Source organism: Canis lupus, chromosome 29 (genome assembly GCF_048164855.1).
Source record: "Canis lupus baileyi chromosome 29, mCanLup2.hap1, whole genome shotgun sequence".
Classification (NCBI taxonomy): domain Eukaryota; kingdom Metazoa; phylum Chordata; class Mammalia; order Carnivora; family Canidae; genus Canis; species Canis lupus.
In genome coordinates this window covers 8,363,394-8,382,925 of record NC_132866.1, presented here as the reverse complement: position 1 = coordinate 8,382,925, position 19,532 = coordinate 8,363,394, and the positions used below count along the sequence as shown (strand labels likewise).

Below are 19,532 nucleotides of genomic sequence, written 5' to 3'. Positions count from 1 at the left end.
AGAAAAGCCATATGATAATTTCAGTTTATGTGGAAAAAATGTTTGTAGTCAACACACATTTATGATTAAAAACAACAACAACAACCCCAAAACTAACTAGAGACAGAAGGAAATGTCTTCAATTTGTTAAAAGATATCTATGAAAAACCTATACTGTATATCATACATAATGGTAAAAGACTAGCTACTTTTCCTGTAAGATTAGGAAAAAACGAGGATGTTTGCTCTCACCTCTTCTATTCAGCATTGTAATGGAAGTCTTGGCCTGTACAATAAGACAAGAAAAAGAAATAAGAAGCATCAGTGTATAAAGGAGGAAGTAAAACTATCATTATTAACATGATTGTTATGCAGAGAATCCTAAGAAATTGACAAAAAAAAAATCTACTAAAATTCATGGTAAAATGTAGGCACAGGTCACTGTGAAAAAATCAATAGTATTTTTATACACTAATGAACAATTGAAAAATTAAATTAAAATACCCTTTCCATGACATAAAAACACTAAATACTTAGGGGCAAATATGAAATACATATCTTTACTGAAAACCTTAGAATGTTACTGATGAAATAAGGAAACTAAATAAATGAAGAGCTATACCATGCTCATGGATAAGAAAAGCCAATATTGTTTTGATTTCAGTTATCTCCCAAATAAATCTGTTGATTCAATGGAATAGCAGTCAAAAATCTCACAGCCTTTTTTTTTTTTTTTGGTAGAAATTGACAAGCCAAAAATAATTTAAAAATAAAGTTTATTTATTAAACTTTGAACTTATTTCATTTTAAGACTTACTGTAAGCCTATAGTAAAAAAGTAGCTATCCTATCAGCATAAATATAGAAATATAGATCAGTGGAACAGAAGAGAGAATCCAGAAATATACCCAAATATCTATGGGCAAGTGACATTTGACAAAGATGCCAGAAAACTTTAGTAGGGTAAGGATAGTCTTTTTCAACAAATGGTGTTGCAAAACTTGATATCCTTGTGGGAAAAAAAAATGAACTTTGCTCCTGACTCATACAACAAATATGAAGATGGATCATGGACCTAAATGTAAGGGTTAAAACTCCAAAACTTTTAGAAAAAAAATATGAGAAGATCTTTGTGATTTGAGAGTAGGCAAAGTTTCTTAGGCCACAAAAAAGACAAACCTTTAACAAAAAAATTGGTAAAATGAACCTCATTAACATTTAAAACCTCTGTTCTTTGAAAGATGCCATTAAGAAAATGAATAGACAAGTCCTAGACAGAAAATATTTGCAATATATATATATATATACATATATATATATATATACTTAGAAAAGGTCTTGTATTTAAAATAGACAAAGAACTCCTATAGCTCAATAATGAGAAGACAAACAGCTTCATTTCTTTAAAGATTTTATTTATTTACTTATTTCTTTGAGAGAGGGAGAGAGAATGAGCATGATTTGGGGGAATGGCAGAGGGAGAAGGACAAGCAGACTCACTGCTAAGCTGGGAGCCTGACGTGGGAATCCATCCCAGGACACTGAGATCATGACCTGAGCTGAAGTTAGATGCTTAACCTACTAGGCCACCCAGGCACCCCTTAAAACATTTGAAAAGATATTTGACAAAAGAAGATGTAGGAACAGTCAATAAGTGCATGAGAGAATTTCAGAATCAGTGGTCGCCAGATAAATGCAAATTAAAATCGTGAGGTAGCCTACTCATCCACGAGGGTGGCTAAAATTAAAAAAGCCGACAATATTAAGTATTGGTGAGATTCTGGAAGCAACTGGAACTCTCACACATTCCTTGGTGGGAGTGAAAGAAACGGAACGATCACTTTATAAAACATCTTGGAAGTTTCTTCACAAAGGTTAACGTACCTTATCATATGACCCCAAATTCCACACCCAGGTGTTTATGCAAAAGGAATGAAAACATTTCTTGTGTTCAAGAAGACATGTACAAGAATATTCATAGAAGCTTTATTCGTAATAGCCTCGAATATCCGTCAACAGTGAATGGACGTACCAACTGTGCTGTTTCACCCGGAAGACTACATGCAGCAGTAAAAAGAAATGACCTACAGATACATGCGACACGGATGATGCTGATCAAAAGATGCCAGACACGAAGGAGAACCCAATATATGATTCCATTTACATGAGTTTGTGGAATAGGAAGAACCAATCTATAGTGAATGACAGCAGAGCAAGTTGCTGCCTGGGGCTGGGGCTGGGGCTGGGGCTGGGGCTGGGGCTTGGAGTGGGGACCAACTGCAAAGGGATAGGAGGAAACTCTTTGGGGTCATGAAAATGTTCCACATTCTGATTTTCATGGTGGTTATTCAGGTGTGTACACGTATCGAATTCTTTCAACGGTTTACTTAATATGGGTTGTTTCATGCTTTGTGAATTATCCCTCAATCAACAGACAAAACCCCCTGTGTCTCCTGTATCCCATGTCATCCGGGCTCTCATTCTAAGAGGGAGTACTAAGTGGTTAACCCTCAGTCCCTCAGTATGAGACTTAAAGGACCTCAATGTGCAGCATTTCTGGAACATTCTCCGGCACGCGGACACTGCTGTTCTTGTCAGGGTGAGCCCGCTGCTCAGCCTGCCTGGGGCAGTCCCAGTTTACTGTAGCTGTCTCTGCCTTCATAGTCACAGTGCTGGTTCACACTTCTGACGATTGCTGGTTTAGATGCTAAGTTATTTGGCTGCCGGCCTATCCCGGCCTCTCACTTAAGGTGCTGTGGGAGATCCAGCCTTTAGGAGTGTGCTCATGAGCCCGGGGGCTGCCACCACCTTCTCCTGGATGCCCTGCTGCAGGTATTGGGGCCTGGGGTTCCCTCCTGCCAGCCAGTACTTCACAGATGCTGCCCACGTGCTGGGCACCCTCGTGCTGAGTGCTCGGTGTGGCCTGGTAGCCTTCAGAACTCAAACTAGTCCCCGGAGGGAGGCACCCCTCAGTACATAACACTGCCTTTATTCACACAGAGATGCACTTGATCTGGGGCAATCGTAAGTTTTTTTTTTTTTTTTTTAAGCAAAATAAGCGGAGCCAGCGTTAGGCACTGGTGATGTCATCATGACCTCTGGGCATAACTCCTCAGCATCAGCTCCAATCAATACGGCCTTCGGGTCAGGAGTTCAGCAATTCTGTTTGCTGGTTGAGGGGCCCAGGCAGGGGAGGAGGATGGGTTTGGGGCCACGAGAGACATGATTCATTCTCCTGCTACAGTGAGAAATGGAGATTTTTAAAAAAGATTTTATCTATCTATCATCTATCATCTATCTGTCTAAGAGAGAGAGAGAGAGAGCAGGAGTAGAAGAGGCAGAGGGAGAGGGAGAGAGAGAACCCCAAGCAGACTCTGTGAGGAGCAGGGACCCCTATCAGGGGCTCGATCCCAGGACCCTGACTGAGATCATGACCGGAGCTGAAATCAGAAGTCAAACGCTCCACGGACTGAGCCACTGCAGCGCCCCTCTTTCTTTAATTTTTTTAAAAAGATTTTATTCATTTATTCATGAGAATACACAGAGGAGAGAGAGAGAGAGAGGCAGAGACACAGGCGGAGGGAGAAGCAGGCTCCATGCAGAGAGCCTGACATGGGACTCGATCCCAGGTCTCCAGGATCACACCCTGGTCTGAAGGCAGCGCTAAACCACTGAGCCACCTGGGCTGCCCTTTCTTAAAAATTTAAAAAAATATTTTTGCTTTACTTTGTTTATTTTGTCCCCATGTATGTTTGCCTTTTCCTACTAAGGCTACCACTTTTCTTCCTGCCCCGTCTGAATCCCCGTCCATCACGAGTGGGCCGTGCACTGAAATGCCCACAGCGCCCCAGGCAGGAGACCTCGGTCACAACACCCTAACGGCATTTTCATTGCCTCTGCCCCCTCGTCTCAGGAGGATAAGTTTTCCCTTGGGATGGAAACCCTGTGTCTGTGAAGAGAGGAAAGGGGATTTGATGCCCTATTGGCCTAGTTCCTTTGTGCAGGGCCTGTTGGCATGGTGGTCAGATAGGCACCCACAGCAGCGACCCCAGCCCAGTGGCCCTGCCGGGGTCTCCTCCAGTGGGTGTCAGCATGAGTGTGGATCTTAGAGGGTCCAGGGCTCTGGGTGCCTGATGTGAAAGCTGCCCTCTCTTCACTCATGTCTCTGATTTCCTGATCAGGCAAGGATCAAGGATCAGTTTGTGATGACTTGTGTCTAACACCTGGTTAACAGTCCTTAACACCATTTGGTTGTTTGGTTGGGTTTTTTTTTTTTTTCAAGATTTTATTTATTTACTCATGAGAGACACAGAGAGAGGCAGAGACACAGGCAGAGGTTGAAGCAGGCTCCATGCAGGGAGCCTGACGTGGGACTCGATCCCGGGTCTCCAGGATCATACCCTGAGCCAAAGGCAGCCTCTCAACCCCTGAACTACCCAGGTGCCCTTGTTGGTTTTGTTTTTAAACAAAGGGAGCGGGCTCCACATCAGAGCCCTCCTCAGGGATGCCCCTCTGGCTCGCAGTTTTAGTTTCCATTTTCTAGCTAACAACAATTAATAAAGCCACTTTTCAAAAACAATAAAGAATTTTTTTTATAATTATGAAAACTTTTATTGTGTATAAATTTGGGAAAATATAGAAAACTAGACAAGGTATAATTACGTTTTATCCCTCCACTGTAATATTTTCATGCCTTTCTTTTTTTTAATATCAAAATTGAAATCATGTTCTTTTTATCTTTCTCTGTTCTTTCCCATGAATATAATAACCTACCTATTGCTATGTTGTTGTAAGTGCTGTGTAAATAGAATATTAGAGGTTTCTTTTTTTATTATAAAATAAAGTGTAAAAAGGTAAAACAAGAATACAAGAAATAAAAGCAATGCAATTTCTTAGGGAATGTCACTGTTAAGATTTTAACATATTTCTTTTTACTTTTTGTTCTTATAAGTATTTGTAATAAGTGCATGTAATTAAAAAAATTGAATCATGCAATTTTACAGGAACAGTTTTCATAGTTGCCTGGTATTTTACTCTATCCTGCCTTTTTTGTATCTGTAGCACATGTTACCGAACCATTTTATTCTTGTGGCTTGTTTTTTTTTTTTTTTTTTTTTTGATGTTTGTGTATATATGTTGTGTATATATGTTTCACTAAACAATGTGGCAAAGAATTTTTAGAATTTTAGATTGTTTGGTTGAGTTAGAGACCTCAAAAGAGTCATTAATTCAGGGGATGAGCATTTTTAAGGTTCTTATATGCATCCCTCAGTTGTTTTCTTAAAGAAGTGTTTTAATTATCTTCCCACAAGCAAAGTATAAAAGTTTATCACACCCTCTTCAGCACACAGAGCTGTTGTTTATGAGATTTTTAAAAACTAATCTGATAGGCAAAGAGTCATATTTTTGGTTTTTCAATTTGCATTCTTAAATTCCTGCTGTGAGTACCCTTGTCCCTTATGTTTGTACAGTTCCTTTTTTTTTTTTTTCTCATTTATGCAGATGCTATGGGTCCTGGATGGGCTTATCAGGTCAGGAGGCTAGGGTTCATCTCAGGATTTGGTAGAAAAGTGAAATTTTAGGAAAGTCCCTTAAGTTGCATGGAGCTGCCTTTGGCGTCACCACATTTTACGTCTCCAGCAGGTGGCCCTGACCTTAGTCTGTTCACCCAGAGTCTCCAAAACCAGACAGTTCAGACCATTCTTCTTTTGTACCCTAAGACACACAGGAGAAGTGAGAACAAGAGGTGAGTGAACAAAAGAGACGGGTAAGTAGACTCATGAAGATTTATTAAAACAAACAATCCTCCCCCTTGCTGTAATAAAAAAAAATTAATATCCCAGGACACATTAGGGTTGGTAAGGATTCACCCTAAACCCCAGAATATTCTAAGGTGACAGAGCTGGATTGGAAAGTGCATAGACAGACCTGGATGAGGATCCTGACACTACCCCCCATCAAGCTGTGCACACCTGGACAGGTTATTTGAACTCATGCTCTGCATCTGCAAAATAGGCTAATGATCCTTTCCTCTCAGGACTTTGGGTGATTACATCAAATACTGTTCATTTAATGGATAAAAAAGTCAAGGTTGGCACATGCAGGCCTTCAGTGAACAAGAGCTTTAAAAAACATTCCAGATTGAGGATACTGTATTCTGAATTTTCAGAAAAAAAGAAAAAAAAGTACTTTTGGTAGTTTGAGGTAAATATCTTTATTGTATTTCAATACTTGAACAAGTTGGTGAGATGATAGTAGGATTTTATATTCTCAGGAGCTTTCAATCTTCCCATCATTGATGAAAGCATGCATTTCAGCATTTGCTTAAAATCTGCTGGAATTTTCAGGAGATGATTGATTTATCCCTACTGAGAATAACAGCATTTTTTGGGTTTTCTTGAAAATCCAGAATAATTTATTTTTCTAAAATTTTGTCTTTTTAATCACTCAGCAGATCAAAGTTGTAGCATTAGGTTGCTTTTATTACTGGTTGGGTTTCATTAAGTGAAAGGATGGTGTTTGCTGCTTGCTAAGTGCTTCTTCACCCCCCCCTCCCAACTTCCTGGGAACTCACTGAAATCAGGATAACAAAAGGAGCATTTGGTAATGCCACTGAAGGTCAAGGCAAGATGCATCAGAATACTCAAGAGAAGAGGTAGGAGAAGGCCATCCCAACAGTGTTAAGATCTGGTTGTATGATAGGTGTGCCAACCATGGCCTCCAAGAGAGCCCCTTCCTCCCTCTGTGGGGTCTCCTTCTTTCCCATCCAGAATAAAAACAGATAGTGATGGGTGAGGGCCAACACGAGTATATAGGGGAGGCTGGAAAGAAGGGGGTGGGGTCCAGGGAGAGGAGAGGTGGGGACAAGAAGAGTCTCCTAGAGGAAGGGGTTTAGTTTCTAGTGACTATGTGTGTGTGTTGGAAGGGGCGCTGTGACAGAATAGCTGTGTCCCCTGAAAAGGTCACTAGTGGAAGGAAACCGGGGAGCTTGTGTCAACTCTGCACCTGCCTGGGGTACGGTGTGGGTGGAAGATCTGGCTGGAAGTATAGGCAAGGGCAGCTCTGCAGCACCAGAAAGGAGTGGTAAGTGGGGTTTGGGTGTGGAGGATTCCCTGAATTCATTCAGTTGATATTTTCTGGGCGCCTGCTGTATGCCAAGCCCTGTGTTGTAGGCTGGGGGTGTAGGAAGCAGGACCTGGTGTGGGGCACAGAGACACAAATCCAGCACAGTGAGATGGAAGCTGCCAGAGGAAGCCCACAGAGTGGAGAGTGTCAGTGCCAGGGGTCAGGAGGGGCTGCAGAGAAGCCAAGATCAGCTCAGTGAGTCTTTGAGGATGAACTGGCAGTTCCCAAGCAGATGCGGGGCATGGAACACCCTTCATCCTCTTATTTTTCAGAGCCTAATGGATGACAAAAATGGCTCTGGAAACAGATGGGGTTGGGTTGAAATCTGGGCAGGCTCTGTGACAAATTGTGTGACCTCGGACAGCTGACAACTCTCTGAGACTTTCCTCACCTGTAAATTGGAGGAATAATACCCCCTACCTTGTAGGGTTGTTTCAAAGACTGTGTGGAAACCAAGCGCATGCGTGGCCCACTGTAATAATTATATTGGTTTTAAATAATATAATACGAATATGATCAATGGAACAGTTGTGTCTCTGATTCAGCCACAAGCCAGGAAAGCCATTTCCATTCTTTGGATCTGATTCCTCAGCTGTAAGATGGGCGCATTGGACCAAATGGCCGCCAAGCTTCCTTCCAGCTTGAGCATCCAATGAGGTATTGCTTTGCATTATTAATTGTCTTCTCCTGTAGAATCTTCCTCTTCTAGATGTACTTTGAGCCTTTGCTGTGCCTGGAAGAGTGCCTTGCTCATAGTTGTAGCTCAGTGAGTAAGAGCTGAGTAATTATCACCAACTTGCTGTTTGCTTGAATACCACGGGATCACAAGCAGGGTTCTTATTTGAGGGTTTCTTAAGACATACATGAGACGTGAGCTCTTCCAACAGAATGACTGTCCGTGTTCTATACATGACTGAAAAGGGTATGTGGCTTTGACCTTGAAGAGTCCATGGATATCTAACTATATTCTCAGGGCAGATGCAGGCAAAATGCTTGTTTCTGGTGCCCAGAACTGCATGTTGATGGAAAGAAGATCAGAAATGGTACTTTCTTGGAGATGCCAGTTGGTTCTGGGTGAGGGGCCACAAGGCATACTGTGGGGAGTAGCTGGCACCCCATCTCTCTCTACTGTGCAGGGTGGCAATTCCTGGCTCCTTGACTATTGTCTCAGTTCATTTATCTGCCTTTTTAGTTCAATGTGTGAGTATTTCAGGCTATAAAAAACTATCCTATGGTTCATGGGCTTTGCCAATCTAAACTTCTGTGTTCTTGGCCACGTCCTTTCCTTTCCTTTCCTTTCCTTTCCTTTCCTTTCCTTTCCTTTCCTTTCCTTTCCTTTCCTTTCCTTTCCTCTCCTCTCCTCTCCTCTCCTCTCCTCTCCTCTCCTCTCCTCTCCTCTCCTCTCCTCTCCTCTCCTCTCCTCTCCTCTCCTTCCTTTCCTTTCCTTTCCTTTCCTTTCCTTTCCTTTCCTTTCCTTTCCTTTCCTTTCCTTTCCTTTTTCTTTCCTTTCCTTTCCTTCCTCTTTTTTTCTTTTCTTTTCTAATTGTAGTTCCAGTATAGTTAACATACAGTGTTATATTAGTTTTGGGTGTGCAGTATCAAGATCCAACACTCCCATACATCACCCGCGCTCATCACACTAAGCGTACTCTTAATCCTCATCACTTGTTTCACCCCTCACGCCCCCTCGAATCCTCAGTCTGTTCTCTAGGGTGAAGAGCTTATTTCCTGGTTGGTCTCTTTTTTTCTTTGTTCGTTTGTTTTGTTCCATAAATGCCACAGATGAGTGAGATCCACATACTTTGCAGACCCTCCTTCAAGAGACACAGAGCACCGGGGTGCCCTCTCTTTGAATGTTCTGAGTCACCAACATGACTTCCACTATGTTTGTAGGCGGATGGAAATTGCATTCTACTAATGAGTGTTCTTGGACTTTATTAAAATGGGTGCCACTTTCCCCTTTAACAGGCATGGAAAATGGCCCTAAATTTGAATCCGTTCTCACGAGGAAGCTAGTATCAGGATTGAAAATGAAACAAACATATTTTTTCCCCTTATTGCAGCGTTTCCATTTTGATCTTGAAGATTTCTGAGGGTCCTGTTCCTCCTTCCCTCTTCGCCACTGCATTTACCGTGCAATGCGGCAATAGGGTTTTTCTCCCTTGCAATAAGGGTGGTTGCCCTGTCATCTCCTGTTGTCTGCGGGGCTCCAGGGCATCCTCCATGTCCCTAAATAGGCTGAGTTGAACAACTCTGCAGTGGGTGAGAAAATACTCTGCTATTCACAGGATGCGGTTTTGCATTAAATGGCTCCCGCATAATCCCCCGTGGAAGCAAGAATAGGATGCATTTCTACCTGCTGGCGGCCACCTCCACAGAGTCACAGCATCGTGCTCACCTGGATTTCGGGTTATGCGGATACCAGGTCCGTTGGCTTTAATGAAAGGAGGAGGGAGAAACCCACCAAAATCCCTAAAACCTTTTCGACATCTGTAATGTCCCATTTCTGCCAACCAGAATCTCACGCCAGTGATTTGCTCAACAGCTGGGTGATGACATGCTTTTTGGGTGCGATATATACACTAGGCCATTAGTCTGCAAGCAGCGGTTGTCAGCTTTGTTCCCATTTAGAGTAATTTTCTCACTAATATGGCATATTCTTCAGGGATAAAATGCATTTTCCAGCCAGATATTCCCCCTAATAGTGAAGTTGGTTTAATGATCAGATTTCAGCCCAGGGAAGGTAAGCCTGCGATTGCTGCTGGTTGTATACCGAAGCTACCAAAACCGAAAAGGCTTATTTTAAAACACATTCACATGAACAGGCAAAAACCTCTCCTTTCCAGATTAATGAAGCTCATTTGAGGGCAAACTTAGACATGAATTTAAGAGCTAAGTAAGGTACTTAGAACCTGTCGGGGCAAAGCACACATAGGTATATATATTTGAACTGTAATGATGGCTGGTGGGGTTTTAATAGGGGCGGTGATAACTGCGGAGCCACAGAAAGGCAGGTGTCTGGAGGCCAACCCTCCCTCGAATGACAACACACGATTTTCACCCCCTTCCACGTAGAGGCCTTGAATATTCAAATCAATTAGACAATTAATTCCCACCCTGCAAACCTGCATGTCAAGCCTCAGCCTGTGGCCAATTTCTTTGGTTGAATTATAACCCCCCTGAAAAGCAGCGGTTCCTAATGGGAAAGCTGACGGAGTCTTAAGTACATGTGGCGAGTGGAGCGGCTATAATTAACTCTGCTTTGGATCCCCCCTCCCCCATTAATATTTTAAAGATTTTTAATTAAAATAATTACATGAATTTATGAAAAATACTCAAGCACCTAAAGTATTTCTACGGTGCCCCGGTCTCAGGGGCACCTTCCTGGTGTCACTTGGGTGTGGATTTCCACCCTGTTATCACCCTGGGCCGGCTGGGCCAGCTGGGGGGAAGGATTTATTCCCGAAGCCCAGGACTTCTCCCTTTTACCTTTGTGATCGTGGTGTGAGGAGCCGCATGCCCACAACTGAGCCTTCTTGGCTTGGCAACATGGATGGTTCTTTATTTCTCTCTTGCTTTGTTCTTCCTTTCCTTTTACTCCCCACTGTTTATTCTCCTGAGACAAAAGCCCTTCCTTCTCCCTTCTTCACTTTGTTTACGGAACTGCTAAGGGCAGTATAGTGTATAGTGAAGGATGAGGGGGGTGATGGCAACGAACTTTCTCTGCAAAAGGCCAGATGGGAAATATTTCAAGCTTTGCTCCTCAGCTCTGCCGTGTTAGCACAAAAGCAGACAGGGACCATACATAAATGAACGAGTGGCTGTCTCCCAATAAAACTTTATTTAGGGACATGAAAATTTGAATTTTCGTGTAATTTTTACATGTCACGAAACATTCTGCTTTTAATTTTTTCCCAACTATTAATTTACTCATGTCGAAACTATTGGTACCTAACCAGCCATTACAAAACAAACAGCAGGCAGGGATTTGGCCCTCGGGGCATAGTTTGCCTATTCACGGTGGCTCTCCACCCCGGTACAGACTGCTTGGCTGTTGTGGCTGTTGCAAGGTCCAAGCTGCGTGACTGTGGCCCAGTGGTTAGCCCTCTCTGTGCCTCTGCCTTGTTGTGTAGAGCATGAAGATGGTGGTGATGGTATTCTCCTTGGAGTCTGGTTGTGACGACTCAAAGTGATGATAGCAACCACAGGGCTCACCGAGGGACATCTCATACTGGCTCTGGCCTTAATTTGCTCTGCGATCTTGAACAAATGACCAGACTTTTCTAGACCTCAGATCCCTCATTTATCACAACAAACAAAAACTTAAAACACCTGGGCTTGGGCCATCCAGGGGCCACGTCTGGCCCCTGGGGTGAGTGCTGCATTTATTGGCATCAGGGTGGTGGCCCCTGGTGGGCTTTGCTTCTTGGCACGTTCAGGTTTTGCAACCGTTGAGAGAATATGCCCTAACACAGAACATTGAGTGGTGAGCTGACACATCTTGGGCACTCCTTGGAAGAAAGGATTGGGCCCTTTTGTTTTTGTGACTGGCCCTGATGTTGAGCATTTCTAGGTATTCTGATGGCTTTCGCTGTCCTCGTCAGCCCTGTGTTTTACCCCATGAAATCAACTGGGAGAGGCTAAGACTGACCTCAGATCACTCAGGAATTTGAGCCAAGGTCATCCTGACTCCAGAGGCCAAACTTGAGTCATTCTCCTTATGATTGCTGCCATGTCTATATATCATCTGTACTACCGTCTACTTAATATTTTAAAAATAGTCTCACTATTTGCACTTAGGCTCCTTTTAGAAAAATTTCCTTTAGAACCAAATTTATTTTGTAGCGCAGACATGATGTGCTATTTATATCTTAGCTAATAAACATTTTTTTAAAAAGTAAATGAGTTTATAATGTGGACCATTGAAAATCATCTTAAGGATGGTTGGTTATCTTAAGGGTGTCTGCTCTTCAGAAAACATTGCATTAGGCTCTGTGTTCGCAGCTAAATGTGGTCAGAGCCTTGGCATCCAGCCAGTCCTTTGGATGGCCCAGCCCTTCCTATGGCCTTGGCAACCATCTCCAACTCCCACTGGGCTCCATGTTGGGACTAGCACTTGTTAGAGGACTTCCTCTATCTCCTCCCCAGCTTCCCACAAAGCCACCTTCTGCAGCTGCCAAGTAGACTAGCTCCCTGGTCACCAGACTGGACTCTAGAGCTCATCTTCTAGAGCCATCCTTCCTGTCACCACTGCTCCCCACCCCACAGGGATGTTCTTGACATCTTCTTCTCCTGCTTCTTCTTCTTCTGATGCTCTCGACTTCCGAGTGCCTAGGAAAATGTCCATTTTTGGTCCCATCTACTTAACAGCTCAGCGCCATGGAAAGAATCCCAGGCTCCCTGAGATCTGCATTCTGATCCCGAATGGGCCTCTTGCCAGCTATGTGGTCTCACTCAGAAAGCCTGACTCCCTGTAAGCTTCGATCCGCCTGCCTGTAAGATGCGGGTAGTAGGACAATGTTTTTCAGGAGGTACAAGGGAAAGGTCTTGAGCCTGGTAAGTAAGAAGAAGGACTGTGTCTCCATAAAGAGCAGAGGCTCTGGAGGCTGACCTGCGATCCAACCCCACTCCCCATCACTACCACTGCCTCCTGGCGATGTAACTGGGCAAGCTAGAATGTCGAAGATGGCCTGCCAGCGGAATACAGGTTCCCCGGCACCACCTCTGCGTGCTTCCTTCCCCGCACAGCATTGCTTTGTCTAAGTATGGCCCACCTTTGGATATATCCACAAATACGAGTCTTCTCCAGGAACCCGGGAGATGTCCAAGCGACCAAGTTGAGCCACTGTGGCTGCTGGCCCGCCTCAACCTGTCTGAGAAAGCCAGCGGGTATCCCCTACCCGGGCCAGGCCCCAGCCCAGTGCTACCATTGACTTGTACTTGAATCCATCTCCTGTTGATTTTACGAGAACTTCCCCTGAAAATCCCCATGCTCAAAAGACGACACCGGGGAACCATGGAGCAGGCTCATCATTTGAATAATCAGCCATTTAGTGACATGTCTAGCCTAGTTTAATGACTGAATCAGTGAAAGTATGACCCCGAGTGCCGGTTAACTTTTAAAATAGCTGTGCCCACTGCGTGACACAGCCAACAGGAAGCCATTAAGGCGCTAGCAATTACCACTTCCATCCATCGGCAAAGTCCCTATTTTATTTTAATCTGCGTAAGTGCATTTTCTGCACGAGGTTAAAATAGAAATCCCTTCTCCTGAACAAGACTGGTTTTCTGGCTGACTTGAGAGCACAATTTACAACTGATTTAATTTGTTCTTCACAAACATTCCTAATGACATTACCCCGGTGCATATACAGACTGCCTCCTCTTATTCCATTAACTCCCAAATCGGGTTTAAAGACCATATTGATGCTAGATGTTATTATGGGTGATTATCAAAACAACAGACAACTCGGCAAAGTGTTTACTAACTGGTTTATATATAATTTCTGTAATAACGACAACAGATGGTAATGCTACAAACACTAAATCACGCTTTTCGCGGCTGAAACAAATTGGCAGCCTGCGGTACAGAAATGGTGTACGTAGCTATATACAGATGCCTCACTCATCAGCTATGGTGTTCATCTTATTAGGAAATGGGTCTGTTACCGCTATTACAGGTAATCTTTCCATTTACAATTACAAAATGTATATTTTCAATGAAAATGGTTTTCTGCAGCCAAGCTGCCTGAAGGATATTTCCCCCCTCTAATTACCAGCCCTGTCAATGCGCGCCCCTGGCCAAGCCACGCACGGGGGGTGTTTGTCCTAGTTAATGGTGGCGGCTGCATTTCACTTGCGCCAAGAGGGGTCTCCTCTCGAAGACCCTCCACCTCTAGTCGGAAAGGCCACAGTGCAGCCCGAGGAGCTGGGGGCGTCGGTGCTTCAGAAGCAGTGTGTGAACTGGGGGGGAGGCAGTTGAACACGGAGGGGCCCTTCCTCACGCTCGCGGGTGTGGCCTGCGAGTCTCCAGTCCCCGGGGAGCGTGAGGGTTCAGATGCCGGAGATACCGCGTCATCGCTAAGCTCCACCTGCCTGTTTTGAAGCTGGGGAAGCTGGGGCGCCTGGGGGGCTCAGTGGGTTGAGCGGCTAACTCTTGATGTCGGCTCAGGTCTTGATCTCCGGGTCGTGGGATCAAGTCCCACCTTGGGTTCTGAGCATCGTGCGGAGTCTACTTGTCCCTCTTCCCCTCCCTTTGCACCCCCACCAATAAATGAAAAAATAAAAATAAGCTGAATGTCCAGAAGGCCCAAGGAGGAGGGGACCGGCCCAGGTCAGGGAGTGGTGGGGCCACGACCCTTACGCAGGCCTCGATTGGCAGCGCAATGTTAAGTTTCTTTTGCTCCAAGTGGGAACCCTGTGCCATGCCAGGCTCTGTGGGTCCCCCGGCGCCCTAAATGCTGAGAAAGACAGCAGTCTGGTCCCACACATGCATCCCCCCAGTTAATTCCGCAGACAGCCTGGGAAAATGAGCGTGGCTGTCCCCGCGTGAGAGGTGAGGAACTCCTGGGACGCCGGGGTGAAGCCACTTGCCTGTGATCGCACCTGTGAACCACAAGCCTGTGGGCTTGATCGCACTGGGCTTTCCTGGCTTTCCGCAGCGGGGCCTTGGTGCCTGTGGTCCCTCAGGAAGAACACAGGAACCAACACCCAGGGGCGCGGGCAGCAGAGGGCAGGCGGTGTCGTGGGCATGTCCAACCTCATGGAGCTCCAGCCTTAAGTTCCTTGACATTTGACCTTTCCCCCTTACTGCGGGTGTCAGGGGACCCCTCCACCAGCCAGCTGGAAGCCTGAGCACCGGGCTGGTGGGAGGAGCGGTGGTGGGGCTGCTAAGGGGCTGGAATGAGAGGGGGCTCTGCACCCCCTGGTCTGCCTGCATCCAGCTCAGCTGAGTATAGACCGTGGCCCCCCGCGGACTCTCTCTCCTTCACCTTTACCTCCAGCAGCCTCGTCTGCAGAGGACGGAGGCCGACCGCGGCACCCAGCTCCTAACCGAAGCACAGGGTGGAGCTGCGGGTCTGGAAGGGGACACGGTAGGGAGTCAGGACCGTGCCTGGCATTGAGCAGGGGCTTGGAGGGGGCTGGCCCCATTCGCTGCGGCCATTGCTGCCGCTGAGCTGACCCACCAGGTGCCCTCTTGGCTCTGGATGGCCCCTCGTGGAGGTGGGACACTTGCCTCTGCTAGCAGGCCTTCATTTCTGGGTGTCCCCGCTCCCCACCCCTGCCCACAGGGGTTCTCTGCTGCTCTGCTGAGACTTGCAATGACTTTGTTTATTTCCTATTTGAGACCTCCCTTGGTCTGAGCCTGGGCCTCGAGGGGACAGGGCTCCTAGGTGCCTCGGATCACAGATGTCACGGGAGTAGCTGGGGATAGATGAGGAAATGGAGGCCCGGAGTGGAGGTGACTGGCAGCAGCTGCAGGGTACGTGCTCCCGGGCCCAGCTCACGCCCTGTGCTCTGCAGACACAGAGCTGAGGACTGACCCCGGACGGGACCTGGCCACGCTCTGCTGAGAAGCCAATCACGCGCTTCCCAATGACCACTTTGTGGAGGGACAAAGAGTCGTTTCCTCCCTGTAATTTTCTGCATGGAGCTCTCTCCACTGTCCCCCCACCACCACCCTCTGACCTCGGAGGCAGCCCCGCAGCACGGCCACACGCCCCCTCCCTGGCCTGCACAATGGGCCGCTGTTCTGGGGCTCATCACGAAAGAGTGGTGCCCGTCCTCAGTGGTCTGGAAGGAAGCACCTGGGCTGGGTAAATGTTCGGAAGGAATATTCCTGGAAAATGTTGGAGCCTCACCAGCAAGGCTGCACGGGCCTCCGGTGGGGCCAGGCGGTTGCCAGGGAGGGCACGAACCCACAGCGCGGGCCCCGCAGGAGCCTGTGCCTCGGGAGGGCTGTGTAGCCGGTGGAGGAAGCACTTTGGAACCGAATAGGAGTTTAAAGCCTGGCTCGTGGCTTATTTGACCAATAACAAATAAACTTCTCCTCTGTGAGCCTCAGTCTTATCTTTAAAGTGGGGATAATAGAACCTCCGTGGGACCACTCAGCACAGAATGGACTCTCACAAAACGGAAGCTTTTATTAGCCATCTCTGTGACCTCTGTGAGATTTGTGGGCTTATTAGGCATTTGACATTTCTTTCCAGAATCCAAGCCAGTGGGAAGGTCAGCTGTGCCTCCTCCAGTGGCTGTAATCTGGGAAACCCTTCCCTGGCCACATCCAAACCAAACTCACAGTCACAGACTGATTTTAACCCATTAACCTATTCCAAAGGAGGAGGCTCTTTGTATTAAACATAATACACTAGTTGGGCTCATGTGAAAATATTATCTGGATTATATGATCTGAAGGAAAATATTTGAGGGGGCTCCTGGGTGGCTCAGTCAGTTGAGCGTCCGACTTCAGCTCTGGTGATGATCCCAGGGTCCAGGATGGAGCCCTGCCTGGGTCTCTGTGCTCAGAGGGGAGTCTGATTCCCCCTCTCCCCTCCCCCGACCACTCCCCAGGATCCTGCGCACGTGCATGTTCTCTCTCTCTCAAATAAATAAAATCTTAAAAAAAAAGAAAACAAGACATTTGAGTTCCAGTGAATGAAATTTAGTCTTTTACAACAATATTTTCTTTCAGTGGGAAACTTCATCTGATGAAATATTGAGAGAGTGGATAGAAGACTGGAATCTGCAAAACAAAAGCAAAAAACAAGCCTGATAAAAAGTCTGGGGATCTTGGGCCTCAGTTTCCCCAACTGTAAAATGGGGCTGGGTGGGGTTTGAGCTCTTCCGTGCCTGAGGATCTTCTCCCAGCTCTGACATTTGCCGTGTCTGCAACTGTTCGCAAGTCCAGGAAGCAGCAAGAATTCCAGAAGCTGCCCTTGGGAGCCCCGGGCTGAGCAGGAACCAGGCTCCGTGCAACCTCTCCAGGCTGTGGAAACCGGCTCAGAAGTGCCTTCAACACACAGCCCGAGAGGATGGCCCCCCTGGCAGTCTGTCCGTCCGCGTGGTCGCGCCGGCATAATTAACAGACATGTTGCAAAGTGTATCTAGCATATCTAGCAGGTTTAAAAAAATGCCTCCCAAAGATTATAAAAGACTTTAATTAGAATTTCACAAAGGTAGAGTCTGAGGATTTGCTAATTGCCATTCCTGTTTTTTTTTTTTTTTCAGGGTTGAGCGCAGCTTCAGAGATACGAAAGAGCGAACAGTGTTTTAAGGCCACAGTACAATGTGACAACAGTGATAGATATGCTAATTTCTTCATTCACTCCACTTCACTTCTTTTATTCTTTCCAATTAAGGCAAATGCTACTGAAACTGTAATTAAGCCAGGGCCGCCCCGATTGCCTGCTGTTTTAATGAAACCCTATTGATTCTTCTTTTCTTTCTAATGGCCACACATGGTGCTCAGTGGTCAAACACATGCCCTGCTACAGTGTCCCCAGCAGAACTTAATTTTGGCCCGGGAGAATGGAAGGCCAGTGGAGAAGCTCCCAGAAGTGGCGTGGGTGGCGTGGTGAGGCTCTCAGGTCACGAGGCCACGGTGTGAGCGCAACCCCCACCCCAATTCTGTGACCATCCAGAAGAAACGAAATGCCTTTGGGATGAATCCAGGCGTCCTTTTTATTCTAGTGCTGGTTCCATAAGGAGCAGTGTGGTCGTTAAACTCTAGCGGCTTACCTAAGCTGGATGTTAAAATCTGGGCAATTTGGAGCTCTGCAAATATGCGCTCTTGACAGATGTTCACAAACCAGAGAGCCGCTTTGGAGACGAAGTATCGGAAGAACATTTTACTTCTCTTTGGCATAAATTTGAGAATAAAGTTTTTTTTGTTTGTTTTTTAATGAAGCCTCTCTCTGAAACTATTCTTGTGCGCCCACGCCCACCCTGCCGAGAATACAGGGCTGTAATGCCCATGAAATGAGAGGGAGCAGTATTGGCACCTGGGCATTTCGATAGTTCCACAGATATTTAACGGAGCAAGTTAATATCCTGATCTGAAAGTTGGGTTTTGGGTATCGTGGGTGGTTTTCTGTATCGAGCCTCAGGGGTCCCCCATGCAGGGCCTGGAAGGAAGCATGAACTCGTGGTTCCTACAGAACCCTAAGCGGTCTGAGCAGAGCGGTTGCTCAGGCTCCCTGCGGCACCCTAGCTGGTCCTTATCAGAGCCTAGGGGCTGCCGTTCTGGGCTGGGGAGTAGGAGGGACAGGGAGGCAGGACACTCATCCTGACAAACTGCGTCTTCTTTTCCTTGTTCTTCTCATGCTCCTTCTCCACCTCTCCCCACCGAATTCTTGTGGGTCTGTGAACTTCTTCCCATACTGGGGCGACTGGAGTCTGAGTGGACACGTTCTTGTGTTGTGATAAACACCTGCTGGAGAGGAGCACCTCGGTGGTTCAGTTGGTTAAGCTTCAGAGTCTTGATTTCGGCTCAGATCATGATCTCTGGGGTCATGAGATGGAGCCCTTCATCCCGCCTGGCGCTCAGCAGGGAGTCTGGTTGAGATTCATTCTCTCTCTCTCTCTCTCTCTCTCTCTCCCTCCCTCTCTCACCCCCCCCCCTTTCTCTCTCCCTCCCTTCAACTCCCCCTTAAAAAAAAACAACAACAAAAACCAAAACAACGAGGGATCACAAGACTTACACCCTCTCTACCCCGGCCCAAACACTAGGGGCAGGATTGTCATGGTCAATGATTAGGTCATTGCATCCACCACCTACCCTATTGTACTTCATTGGCTAGAAGAGGAAACAGGCCAAGGGGGATCAGATCCTAAAGTTAGGTAGCTGAGGCAGGGAATGTGGGTAAAAAGCAGATTTCTCTCCAGGCAGGATGAACAAGGATGAGCCAGTGTAATGTTGGTGCAAGGTTTGCCTTCATCATGAACTCTGGGGCACTGGTGGCCTGGCCCAGCCCATTGTCCTTTGTAAGGTAGCACATCTGTCCTCTCCCTGAGTAGGATGAAAACTCCCCGAGGGTCAGGCGGAGGGCAGGTCCCTTTCAGCATGGCTGACATTTTGGGCCGGGTCGTTCTCTGTCGTGGTGGCAGCAGGGGTAGGGGCTGTGCTATGATGCATGGTAGGATGTTTAGCAGCACCTGTGGCCTGAACCCACTGGATGCCAGTAGTACATCCCCATTCGTGACAACCAAGCACGTCCCCAGACATTGCAAATGTCCTCTAGGGGAGAAGAGTGCTCCTGCTTGAAAATCACTTGTCTGGGCATTTATGTTTTGTTTGCTTGAAACACAGAACCAGTTTAAAATATGCACACCAAATGCTTTGTTTTAGTCTAATGGCTTATGCCATTGTTTACGATTGTGTAACATTCTTATTTTGAATACAAATAAAACTCAAATTTAAAGACTAGAAAA

At 46.3% G+C, this 19,532-nt stretch overlaps 1 long non-coding RNA gene across 3 annotated transcripts in view; it reads left to right on the top strand.

Annotated features, from left to right (window-relative positions):
• Positions 1-18,004, top strand: part of LOC140620526 (uncharacterized) — an 88,222-nt gene extending 70,218 nt beyond the window's left edge. The window contains exons 4-6 of one of the 3 annotated variants that reach the window (XR_012020286.1): positions 5,622-5,724; positions 7,649-7,760; positions 17,331-18,004. This is a non-coding gene — a long non-coding RNA (uncharacterized lncRNA). Of the gene's footprint in view, positions 1-5,618; positions 5,725-7,648; positions 7,761-17,330 lie in introns of all 3 variants that reach the window. The other 2 variants (XR_012020284.1, XR_012020285.1) reach the window with 2 other exon arrangements.
• Positions 18,005-19,532: the final 1,528 nt, after the last annotated feature.